Here is a 12,417-nt window from a genome sequence, read left to right on the forward strand (position 1 = left end):
CCAACTCCTTGAAGGAGCCAGAAAACTATGAATTCTTAATTCGGTCGCAAAATATTCATACATCTCATTCAGATTCGGTATTTGGAAGGGCCGCCCTAAACACGCTTCCAAATAACGACATGTAATTTGTGTTTTGTACATATGTACTAGCATTTTTGTGGTCGTAAACTGCCCGATCAGCGGTTTCTGACCTCCAAAATGCTTTGCACATGTGGCCCAAGGTTGCTTAAAACCCCAGAAGCAGAGAAGGAATCACAGGCCTTTCCTATTCTGGAATCAAAGTATATAAAAGCGCACTTGTAGGAATGAATGTCAGTGAAGAATTAGATGTGCATCTGGAAAATTAATGTGCACTTACATTTCACCTTGATTGTCTGTAAATATAGACGATTTTAACCACTGGAATCACTTTGTCTTTATAATAGAGAACTTTATTGTATGTATAACTGAGTGATCACTTTCTTCTTTCCTTTCCTATTAGGAATGATTAACTATGAAACCGACAGCGACTCTGGATGTACTATGCAATTTTACATTGTTTGTTAGCAGGTTGTGAGAATTATTTAATTCACTACTAAAAATTGTATAAGAAAGATAGTCCTGCAATAACAAACACAGCATGTAAATGTGAATGACCAATATTTGTGTTTGTTTGTAAAAACTACAGAGCACAATATTATAATTTTCTTGGGCATGATGAATGACAAAAGTAATAGTTTTCATATGTAAATATGTGATGAATTTTCATGATAACATAATTTCAACTTTGGTACATAACTCCATTTATGATTGAGTTTTACAGTTAATGTTATTTGAACTGAATAATATGGAAGCCTTGGCATACCAAGTCCTGTTTCCCTATCTATAGCCACCATGATTACGGATTACGCAATTGCCACAGAGCTATGTATGGCAACAATGTTTTCTCGAATAGTTATGTTTAGCAAACCTCATTTCATACTACATGCAAAGAAAGATGCAGTCGACTTGTAAAAAAGGGAAAGTTGGAATGAGAGTGGGTGCATATATTCAACTTAATTTTGCACACTGTATTGTTTAATTCACGTTGTTTACTTTTTGGACATCCTTCAGCCCGGAAGAGGTAGCCCCTATGGGTATGTTTGCACTATGAAAGCACTTTACTCTAAACAGACGTGATCAAGACCCGCAAGGGTCGAAACGTGTCGGATCTTTCTGCCTGGAATAAAAACACTTTGTAGCACAAGTCCTCTGGTGTGGCGAACGTATTTCCAGAGGGGTGAAGGGACAGAAAAGTTAGCAGTATTAAAGCAGACTAAAGAGCTATTGAATTCCTCAGAATGTTGCTTGCAAATAACTTTACCTTGTTTGAAGAATCTCCTCAAGCCTTTCCAGACCTTTAGCTTTTTCTACATTGGTGGGGAATGGAAAGTTTTGCTGTGATTGGACAAAAGGGGTGCAAAGATAAAAATGGGCGGGTCCCAAAACTCATTTATCCACCACTACATTTGCTATAGACTTGGGTATTCGATGTAGCGTGAAAATGGCTAAACGGATTTCTATGAAATTTGGGCGGATTAGACATTATGGTGTGCAGATGATCCTTTTGGGTACTACAGGTGAGTTTGGTAATTATTTTGTAAGTTATGAGGCATTTAAAATTTGTGATATCTGTTGTTTTGCAGTATTTTGTGAAACTACCTCGGTGCATAGTAATGACTAAGCATTAGGCTACTGACTGCCTTTACAACAGGTAAAGATAGCCATGCTTTTTTAAGTACACTTTAGTTGTGTTCTGCATTGTGCCCTTAGATATAGGTAAGTATTATGTTTTCTATTTTTCCCTACCGATTTCTACTTTATCTGATAGAGATGTCTAGCCGCAGATTCCTTACCTTAGAACTCTCTTCAGGTGCCGGACTGGATCTAGAAAATGTTTCCAGCAGTACCCCTGCGCATCTATAGAAGACGTTGTGCTACTCAGTATCAACATCGTCCACGTATGCGTCGTTATCGTAGTCCATATAAGCCCCTCTCCGACATGTAGAAATCATTTTCTTCTTTTCCACGTTGCGAGTATGCGGAGAAACAATTCCCTCAGGACGTTTTTGGCCTACTTTGACGTTCTAATTGTTGAAAGAGTGTGCTTTTTCTATTTAAACTCTATGGGTCTTCTGGACGCCAACTGTCGTCCACGGAACCTCACTCCCTATGTATGTGGTGCTTGGGAGAGCACCGTGACTCAGAGGAGTGTGACTCCTGTAGTCTACATCGACCGAAGACACTGCAGGAACGTCGTATGACGCTCCTGTCAGCGTGGCTCTCGAAGTCACTGAATGGTCCGTTTGTCAGCCCGGTCCAGAAATTTGTTGTGGTGGACGTCACTCTCCGTTGTCGTCCCACAGTAATTCTAGATGCAGGAGACTGAAGTTGCGGCATTCACTGACTTTCTTCATGCAGAGATTACAACTTTCATGTCACCTCCTGTCTACCATGGAGCTGGGGCAACTCTGTTGCAGATCCTAGCATATTATTGCTCTTTGCTTGCTATCTTGGGTCTTCCCCTCCCCCCTGAGCGCCTTTGGGCCCCAAAGAGGTGAGATGTGCCTCGACTGCATCCACACAGGCAAGTTGGCCCTCTGCTTCAGTTAGGCCCTTGGTTTCGATGGTTGACTCATTCTTGTCCCCCGATGCACAGCCCTTTCGGGTTCCCACATTCTGTGCTTGTATCTGATCAGCCGACTCTGCCAATAGACCCCAAGCCACTCCCCCTTCCTGAAAGTCGACATTGAGTGCAGAGCAAATGGTGCCGCCTATCTCAGATACCCTTCTTCTGCTTTCTGTGGACCCTTCCAATCTTTTTCCTGTGGGGGAACACTGTTTAGGAGGTGATAGGAACAAGTTGGGATTTCCGCACCTTCCTTTCTCATGCTGCTCAGCCTCCTGTGGAGGATAGCAGGCTAACTCAACTGGGTGGAGCTAGTAGATTAGAGTCTTCCCCAACCTCTGGCCTTCTCTCCCCTCTTGGTCTTGCTATGGAGGTGCACTCCTCTTTAGCTGATCTGCTATGACTAGTTGGTCTGACTTTCAATTGACCTTTTCCTTTTGTAGCAGAATCTACTGATCCCCTAATTAGTGTTCTCCATCACTGCCCAACAGGGGTGGAGCCGGTGCTTCCCTGTAGTGACGCCTATATATGAAATTTTGTTGGGAGATGGGCTAAACCTAAAACCGGAAACCCAGTGGAACAGACACCGTCTGGCCCCTGGTGATTGGCCTTTCTCATCCGGCACTCTACTCCCCATAGTTTGGTGGTACAGGCTGCTTCGGCCGTGCTGGATATTGACTATCTTCCTCATGTTCCATCAGACAGCGGTTCCAGGAAACCGGACACTTGTGACAGGCATACCTTCTTCTTCGCAAGTTCTGCTTTGCTTTCCATTAATACAACATGCAGTCTTGGACAACTTTCCCGTAGATTGTGGGATTCCTTTACATGTCTGTTGCCATCGCTCCCAGACAACACCCGGAGCGCGCTTACCCAGTTGATCCAAGATGGGCTGCAGGCGGCTAAATTAATCATTAGCTATGGGATGGTGTTGCAACCGAAAGCAAAATAAAAATTTCTTTTCTACTTTATTCACCTCAGCTACCTACAAAACATTATAATACAAACAGAATTGACCCATAACTTTTTTTCAAAACACCATATATCATTTTATTCACTATGGGTCCTCCGATGAATGTTTTAGGTGAGCTAATAGAGACTTAGATATTTAAGATGAACGGTAACTCCTTTATGAGGACCTGGAAAAGAATTGCCAAACAAATCTACCAAACACTTCAAACATCTAAACACAGATATTGTTAATTCCACATTCTTAAGGCCAAGGAAATCCCACTCCTCCAAGAAACGACAAACACGAAGAGAATCAAATCAATTGTGATCTTTATCTAAACCTCAGTTTGAATGGCCAAACATGAAAATACATTTAGTTCAGATTTAATATCTTTTATCATTAGTACAGGTAATCATCAACACATCACTGATTTCAGAGATACATTGCAATACACTTAAAGAGAGAGAGCGAGAACACAAAGAAATACATTTCATGTTACGAGCATAGAATCATACAAACCAAGATTGGTTGCTGATTAAGTCTGGAATCAGTAGGGTTCAGGAAATGTCAGGGAGAAACTGAAAGCCAGTGTGCAACAGGAGGAGTCATTTAACCCTTCAACCGAAATGTTATGCCCTGCTCAACTTTACCAGCCGGCAAAGTGCAGGTAACAAAAATGTTCGTTCAGGAATAGTCATCAGAAAGATCAAAGTTCAGTTTGACTGCATGCCAGGCAAGAAGATAACAAAGATTGTCATTCCGATCCTTTTCCCAGGAGGCACTTACATCCCAAATAGTTCCTAGTTTACGCCCACAAGGGTATCTCTTGATTAGTTCATAGGATTTTCATTGATTACTCACAGTGGGCCACTCAATGGGTGGTCAATACCTCACCAAGAAATCCTGAAGATTAGGTCAATTTGTTAGTTCATTTTCATGCCCTCCTCAGAAAGAGTTCCATTTTTCACCAGTTTGTCCGTTCCCAGTGCTCTCTCTGGGTTTGCAATAAAATGTGATATATTTCTGTCAAAATTGTTGCTGTTTCATGAGCACATCCTTTGTTAAATGCTAAGGAAAAGAAGCTTCAGGAAACGTTTTCACAGCTTGTAGAGGAATCATTTCAACATGTCCCTATCTTTTCGTACAAGTAAGGTAAAAGCATTTGAGGCCCACATGAAATCTTGCTAACGTATTACCACGTTAAAATCATTATTTCTCTTCACACAATTAGTTGTATTTACGAATTTTGCGTTTAATTCTAAATATCAAGTTTCATGGGAGCAATACGTAAATATAGCTAAAGTCTCTAAATGAGCAGTAATGTTTTCAATCTAATGGTCACCTTCAGTTCTAGATTTTAGCTATTTTTGAGTGCTTTATAGTCCACACCTTATTTTAACTTGACACATTTGCACATTATCATTAAATAACACATTACTCTATATTGTATATATATTTTTCAAAATTCATTAATATCATCTATCTATCAATAAGTTTTCATGTTTCTCTCTCTTGCTTATGTTTTCATTTTTTAGCCATGTTGTAACCTTTCTGCATGCTTTTACGATGCAGATTGAAATCTCACGTTTTCGAGTCAACCAGTTAGTCATGTTTAAAGCAGTAATTAGTGTCACAACTTCTAATGAAGGTGAAAATTGATAGAGGTAACTATCCTTGAATCAGCGATAACCTAGCTTGCACACCCCAATTAGAAAAGAGCATCCTAAACCTTCAACATGTCTGCTGTGCAATATCAGGGAGGGTCAGGGCTCTGCTTTTCGACCTACTTCCCCTATCTGGAACTACATAGGGCAAAAGGGCTAGGCGCAGCCTTATATGGGGCAAAAGGGCTAGGCTCAGCCTTATATGGGGCCGAGCTGTGGGGGCTGGAGAGTCTAAAGCACTTAGAACATGCTGAGAATAAGTTCTTAAGGGCAATCCTCAACTTACCAGTAAAAAAACCCTCATGCCATTAAGACTTGACCTTGGTCTTAAACCCATTAATTATTTTGCTATTCTAAAGGCACTCTTGTTCTAGGTAAGACTATGGACCACTAGTACAAAGGTCCCCGTAAGTAGGCTTTGGAAGAGCTCCTGATTTTACAAAAACAATCAGTTTACCTTGATTGGTTCGAAAAGGTCAAGGACTGACTTTGGGTTAGGGTTCATGTGGGAAGAACCAAAGTCCATTACAAAAAAAAGGGTTCCCTTGCTTTAAAAAAGGTACTGAGAATATGTTGATTTGCAATGCACTGATGTTAATGCACATGGCACTTTAACCCCCAGTTTTATAAATGTTCAGGGATGGTTTGCTTTTGAAATGTTTATGGATGATATTGAACCCCCGCAGGCACGTGCACTTTATATCCAATTTAGGTATGGAGTTTTCCTGTTAAACTCTAGGATAAGTACTCGGGCAAATGCTTCTCGAACATCTTTGTGCCCATCTTGTCACTTCTCTCCTGAGACCCTAGAACATTTTGATATCTTTGGTTCCTCCTTTGCTAATCTCAAGAGAACTTGGATAATTCCTACCTGTCATCTGCCTTTTCTGATGCTCTACGTATCTTCAGGTCCGACACTACAAGTTGGCTAGTATTTACAATCTCAAGATACCTGCTTTATGCCTGGTGGACGAGGTAAAAAATGATAATAGAAATGACTCTGAGAAAGACAAATGAGGCCGCAAGCAACCCAGACCTAGGAGCACCAGTGGATTACGGGAGCTCAGAAACCTTGAACTCTGATATTTTAGTTTGATGTAAATGTGAAAGTCTCCTCTTTTAATCATATATGAAATTTCTAATTTTAATAGTTTTTATAGTGTTGGAGGGAGCAAAACTATCTTATTTAAAATTTGTTTAAGTCCGAATGAATTCATATATTGGATGAGATTTTTGCTGATTTACATGATCATGCTATTGATCGAATAAACTTATATATAATTAGTTGTTTTCACGACTTTCTCGTTTAATTCTAAATATAACTTCTCATTGGAGTAATATGTAAATATTGTGCACTACTAAAGCTTTTACATGTTTCATTGCTATTCAAAAGCATTATTTTATGTGTCATTTCACACAATACAAGTTTTCACAGCCAAAGTCTCTAAATGAGCAGTAATGTGTTCAATCTAATGGTCGTATTCGGTTCTAGCGTTTTAGATATTTTTGAGTGCTTTATTATGCAAACTTTATTATAACATGACACATTAGCATATTTTCATCATTAAATCACACGTTATTCTATATTGTATATATACTTTTCAAATTTCATGAATATCATCTACCAATAAGTTCTTGTGTTTCTCTCTCTCTTGATTTCATTTTTTAGCCATGTTGTCAAATTTTTACATGCTTTCACAATGCAGTATGAAATCTCACATCTTCGAGTCCAGCTGTTAGTCATGTTTAAAGCAGTAATTAGTGTTACAACCTCTAATGAAGATGAGAATTGATAGAGGCACTGTCCTTGAACATTTACGCTCCATCAATTCCCCCTTTGATGGCGAATCAAGCAATCACACAATCTTATCTGATAATAATCTGATATCACCTCAGAATGCAGTTGTTTTCATTTCTTTCAATCTAACTTGTTCCATGTTTTTCATAACTTCATAGTAATCATATTTTCTATCCTCTAATTTTACTTCAGTTCTTTTTCTTTTCTGTCCTCTATTTTTTGAGTTACTTCTCTGTTTACAATATCTATATATCAGTACTAGTACTATCATCAATAGGTCAATAGCAGTTGCCATTAATGGTGTTAGTATTTTTCCCACTAAAGTACTTCTTAGTGCTGCAAACCAACTTCCCACTGAAGAAAATCCTTTCCCACTTTTCTCCCAAGAACCATCTGCTTTTAGTTCTGTTAGTTCTTTTCCTATATTAAGTATGTTACTTATATATCCCCTCAAATCTCCTATCAGGGATATCAGTGCAACATTGCTGAACTTTAAGCATGCAACAGACTCCACCTTCTTTTTGTAAAAGCACATCTAAAGCAAGGCGATTTTGCAAAATCATAGTTCTAATAGCAACTATTTCAGTATTTAATACCAGAAATCCACCAGCAGTATCTGTAGATAATCGATCTACCACTGTTGAAAGTTTTCGAATTTTGTGCGAATTCAATGTTACCCCAACTGAAGGTATTATTGGTCCAAAAATATCCCCAATAATTTCTGCAGCACTTATTCCTCTTCTAAAGCATGTTAGTTTCTTTTAATTGATTCCATCATGTTGATTCACATGATAGATTTTAGGTAACACTATTCCCATATAACAACATCCATACCCGTGTTTAGAAAATTTATAATAAGCATTCTTCCCACACACATAATACACTCCTGGAAAAACAGGATCAGTCCAACCCAAATATAATCCCCCACCTCCGTTATCAGGAAGTTATGTTTACACTCACTGGAACCAAGGAATTTATTATTGTATTCTGTTATATGTCTTAGTATGCAAAGCTTTCCTTTATGTTGCCAATCTAGAGTCATTGCAGCACATTTATTTTATTTTGAGGGTTTTATATAGCGTGAACAAGACCCTTGCGAGTATCAGATCGCTTTACAAGTCCAATGTAGAAAACAAGATGTAGCAAACAAAGATATAGGTGAAACAGCTAAACATAGCTTATACATGTACATAAGCTAGCGCGAAAAACAAAAGGACAACTGTTAGACCTGTCAGCCTTAGGGTGGTCTCCCCTACATTTTTGCCCTTTTTGCCTCCCATTTTTATCCTATATTTTGTTGGACTTAGGACTCTGGGCGCCTCACCACTGCTAAACAGTGCTGAGGTGCAGGTGCTCTTCCCTAAAACCTTGTGAGGCTGGCATATCTGCCACAAGCCACTGCTACCGCAGTAAGGTTTAATCCTCCAATAGGCTAACATTGGGAACCTCCCCTTATGGAATAACTTCTGACAGGGACCTAATAAGTCTATCATGTTTGGTCTTGTTGGACTCCGGGCGGGGAACCCTTTCCAATGATATATAGGGTTTGGGCATTACTACGCTAGGGATCCCACTTTTATAAAGGGGACCTTTTCCTGCCTACACTTAGATTAGGCTGCAGACTCCCCCTTCCCCTCTGCGTACTGATAGCCTGCCTGGGTTGGGAGGTGGGAGTGGTGATTCACACCTTCTTCCCTGGGATGAGCTGTGACGGGCAGCCCACTGTAGCCTTAACGGCCTGTCTCTCGTCACTGTGACAGCTAGGTCAGGGAAGGCAGGGAACATACCAGAACACCCTGGACTCTTCCAGAAGCCCCTGCCCCCAGACCCTTCCAGAGACTTCCACCACTTTCTAGCCCTTAGACTAAAAAGATATATAAGGGAGGGTCCTGGCCTCACATTCTTGTTGCACTGCTGGACCTGGAAGAATCCCTGCTGGAGTGAGGACTGCTGCGCAAGAGGATTGCCACTGGGAAGGAGGCTGACTGCTCCAAGGAACTGCTGCCCCACAACCTACTGAGCTGCCCTACTGTCTGATGATCCTGCCCTGCATGGGAGACTGCAACATCACCACCAGAGTGTCTCCACAACATCCCAAAGGAACTACTTTTCTTTGAACAGCATTTTAAAGAGTCTTCAACCTTTTAAAGATTGCCTTTTTGGGACTGCACCCTTTTTAAGCTAAAGGAAACTACCTGTCCTTGGACCACAGCGTTTTAAAGACTGCCCTTTGGAACAGCAACAACACTCTCAAGATTTGCCCTGCAACGCTGTGCCTGCCATCAGCACTGCTTGCCCCGTGATCCTCCCGAAGGCTCTGTGATTGCCTCTGCTTCTTGCGCAAGCAACTGAAACTGGCTCTGAGGTCACCGCCACTGGGACCGGAGCGCGCTGTGTAGCGCTGAGAAGCGAAGCGCTGTGTGGCAGGAGGCTCCGTCGTTGCCCCGGACTTGGAGGCACTGTTAAGCGCTGTGCTAAAGGAGCGCTGTGTGGCCGTGACCCCCACCTGTGCAGCACCTGCTGAGCCCGAGGCCCCAGGGGGAGAGGAGCCTCGCACCCGCGCCCGCAACCACCACCCCAGGTAACACCTCAGTGCAACCAGGCTGCTGTGAGGGGGTGGGGTGCGGGTTGGCCGGGTACCTGGAGTGTGAGCTTTGTGCTTGGCTGGGAACTGTCCTTCACTGACCGGCCTACGGGGGCATAATTACTTGGTAATTGGCACTTGGGCATTTTTTTTGCATTACCAGCAGCGCCTGGGCAGCCGCACTTCCTACGCTGGGAGCATCATTTCTATGAGAGGCACACTTATTACGCTGCAAGGGAACTTTGGCCTAAGAACCTTCCCACAGTGAATTTTGACCATAAGAACCTACCTCAAGTGAACTTTTGCCATCCAAGGACACTGTGAGAAAGACATTACCAGCAGGAGCCCTTGGCACACATGAGCTTTTGGTGATTTGATCAGGCCTGGGAACTGGATTCATTCTTATTGATTATTGATCTTGCTTGGAAACTGGAATCCTTTTTATTATTGATCAGGCCTGGGAACTGGATTCATTCTTTTTGATTATTGATCTTGCTTGGAAACTGGAATCCTTTTTATTATTGATCTTGCCTGGAGCTGGATTTACCTGCTTTTGGTTCTCGCATAATTTTTAGATAAAGAAATTCTTATTCTTATACAAAACTGGTGTGGTGTTCCTTTTGTGAGTGTTTTTACTGGGTCATCGCCGTTGTGTGTTGCACAAATACTTTACACATTGCCTCTGAAGTAACGCCTTTGCTGCTCTGCGCCAAGCTACCAGGTCGGAAGCGGTGGTCCCTACTTGGACTAGGGTGCATACCCCTGCCAACTAGAGACCCCGGTTCTAACAACAACTATGGAGCACAAAGACATAGTTAGTTATAATATACAGTAAAAGGACAGAGTTCACGTGAATTTAGCCATGAGGTATCGCTTTCACTTCTTTTTTGAAGGAGGCAGTGGATGGGTTCATTCTTGTTTCAGTGGCCAAAGCGTTCCAGATCCTAGGAGCCATACCAGAGAATGATCGGATATAGGTTTTTTTCTTGGTGAATCGTTGTGGTTGTAGAAGAAGAGTCTTGGCACTCCTGGAGGTTCTGATGCCCGCAGAGAGCACCAGTTTCTGAGCTAGGTAGTGCGGGGAATTGTGGTGTAAAGCCTTGTGCGTCATACAAGCGATTTTAAGATGAATTCTAGCTTCAAACGGTAGCCAAATGAGGGCTCTCAGGTCAGGTGATATGTGAGAGTTTCTCTTTGAACCCGTGATGAGTCTTGATAGTGGCTCTTAGTGGGGTTGTCGATGACCTTGGGAGGCCGCATAAAGTTACCGCCCCATATTCCACTCTAGGTATTACTAGGGCTTGAACTTCTTGTTTGAAATCGTAGGCTGGCAGTAAGGGTTTCATTTTTTGCAGCGTATTCAAGTGGAAGTTAGCTCCTTTTGTGGAGGCGCCTATATGCTTCAGCATCTTTAGGTTGCTGTCAAGCGTTACCCCTAGCGATTTCGCTGAGTCGACGATGAGAGGTTGTCCTTTGAGAGCTGTTAAGTGTATCAGCCAATCCGGGATAGTGGGAGTTTTGTTAGGGGGAGCGATAAAGAGGAATTCCGTTTTGAGGGAGTTTAGTTTCAAATGTTTTTCGGCCAGCCATGTTTGTTTTGTAGTGTGGAGTTGAGTGATTTGATGTCAAGTGAGTGGATCTTGATGTAGATTTAGGTGTCGTCTGCATACATATGGAAGTGAATCTTGGCGAGGCTGAGAAGATCGGTAAGAGGTTCCATAAACAGGTTGAAAAGGGTCGGTGAGAGGGAGGAGCCTTGTGGAACTCCTAATGTGACTGGCATGGGGTTCGGACAGAGATTGGTTGACCTTGAATCTTTGGGATCTATTTTAGAGGAAGGAGGCGAACCATTTACATACACTTCCAGACATTCCCAGTCTGTGTTTCAGGAGTTCAAGCAGGTTGTCGTGTTTGACGGTGTCCAATGCTGACGACAGGTCGAGTAGGATAAGTAAACAAGCTTCATTTTGGTCCAGTATTTTTAGAGCGTCGTTAATTACATGTGTCATGGCTGATTCGGTACTATGACCTGCTCTGAAGCCTGATTGAAATTGGTTAAGCAGGTTGAATTGATCAATGTGACTGTTCAGCTGCATGTTAACGCATTTTTCCAGGAGTTTAACTCGCATAGGTATGTTAGAAATCGGACGATAGTTATTTAGTTCCGAGGGGTCAGCTGTTTTCTTTAGGATAGGCAACACCTGACCTGTTTTCAGGATGTCTGGAATATATCCTCGAAGGAGGGACGTATTTATGATCTTGGTCCAGAGAGGTAATAACAGAGGAATGAAGTCTTTTAAGTAGTTAGCTGGGAGCGGGTCTGTGAAATGATTGGAGGGTTTCAGAGCGGTTAGCGTCTTAAATATGGAATCTTCACTGTAAGTGTTGAAGTGGGACCAAGTTGCATTGTTTGAGTTTGAATTTTGGGAGGAGGTTAGTTTGTGCAACAGCCAGGGGTAATGATGAGTTCTTTTCCATGTCTGAGATGGATAAGAGGTCCTTGAGTAGATCTGACTTTATGAATTCTGTTTTAGAAGGGAAGAAGGAGGCAAATTGATCACAATTGGGTAGATTAAGAGAGATGGCGTTCGGGAGACTGGGTATGCTCTTGGTTTGGGTTTTGATAAGATCAAATAACTTTTTGGGACGGTTCTTGTCTTGGTCTAGTTGAGTCCTGAAGAAGTCTGTTATAGATTTTCTGATCTTTCTAAAATAGGAGTTTCTGGCGATTCTTAGAAGCTTGAGGTGGTCAGCTGATGGTGCGGCTCTCCC

The 12,417-nt window shown here is 41.9% G+C and overlaps 1 protein-coding gene across 1 annotated transcript in view; it reads left to right on the plus strand.

Moving 5' to 3' along the window:
- Nucleotides 1-1,227, plus strand: part of LOC144753940 (E3 ubiquitin-protein ligase TRIM11-like) — a 277,392-nt gene extending 276,165 nt beyond the window's left edge. Inside the window, exon 8 of the mRNA XM_078641467.1 lies at nt 482-1,227. The gene's annotated coding sequence lies outside the window, so the exon portion shown is untranslated. The remainder of the gene's footprint in view (nt 1-481) is intronic.
- The last annotated feature ends 11,190 nt before the right edge of the window (nt 1,228-12,417 follow it).

This window comes from Lissotriton helveticus, chromosome 5_1 (assembly GCF_964261635.1).
Source record: "Lissotriton helveticus chromosome 5_1, aLisHel1.1, whole genome shotgun sequence".
NCBI lineage: Eukaryota > Metazoa > Chordata > Amphibia > Caudata > Salamandridae > Lissotriton > Lissotriton helveticus.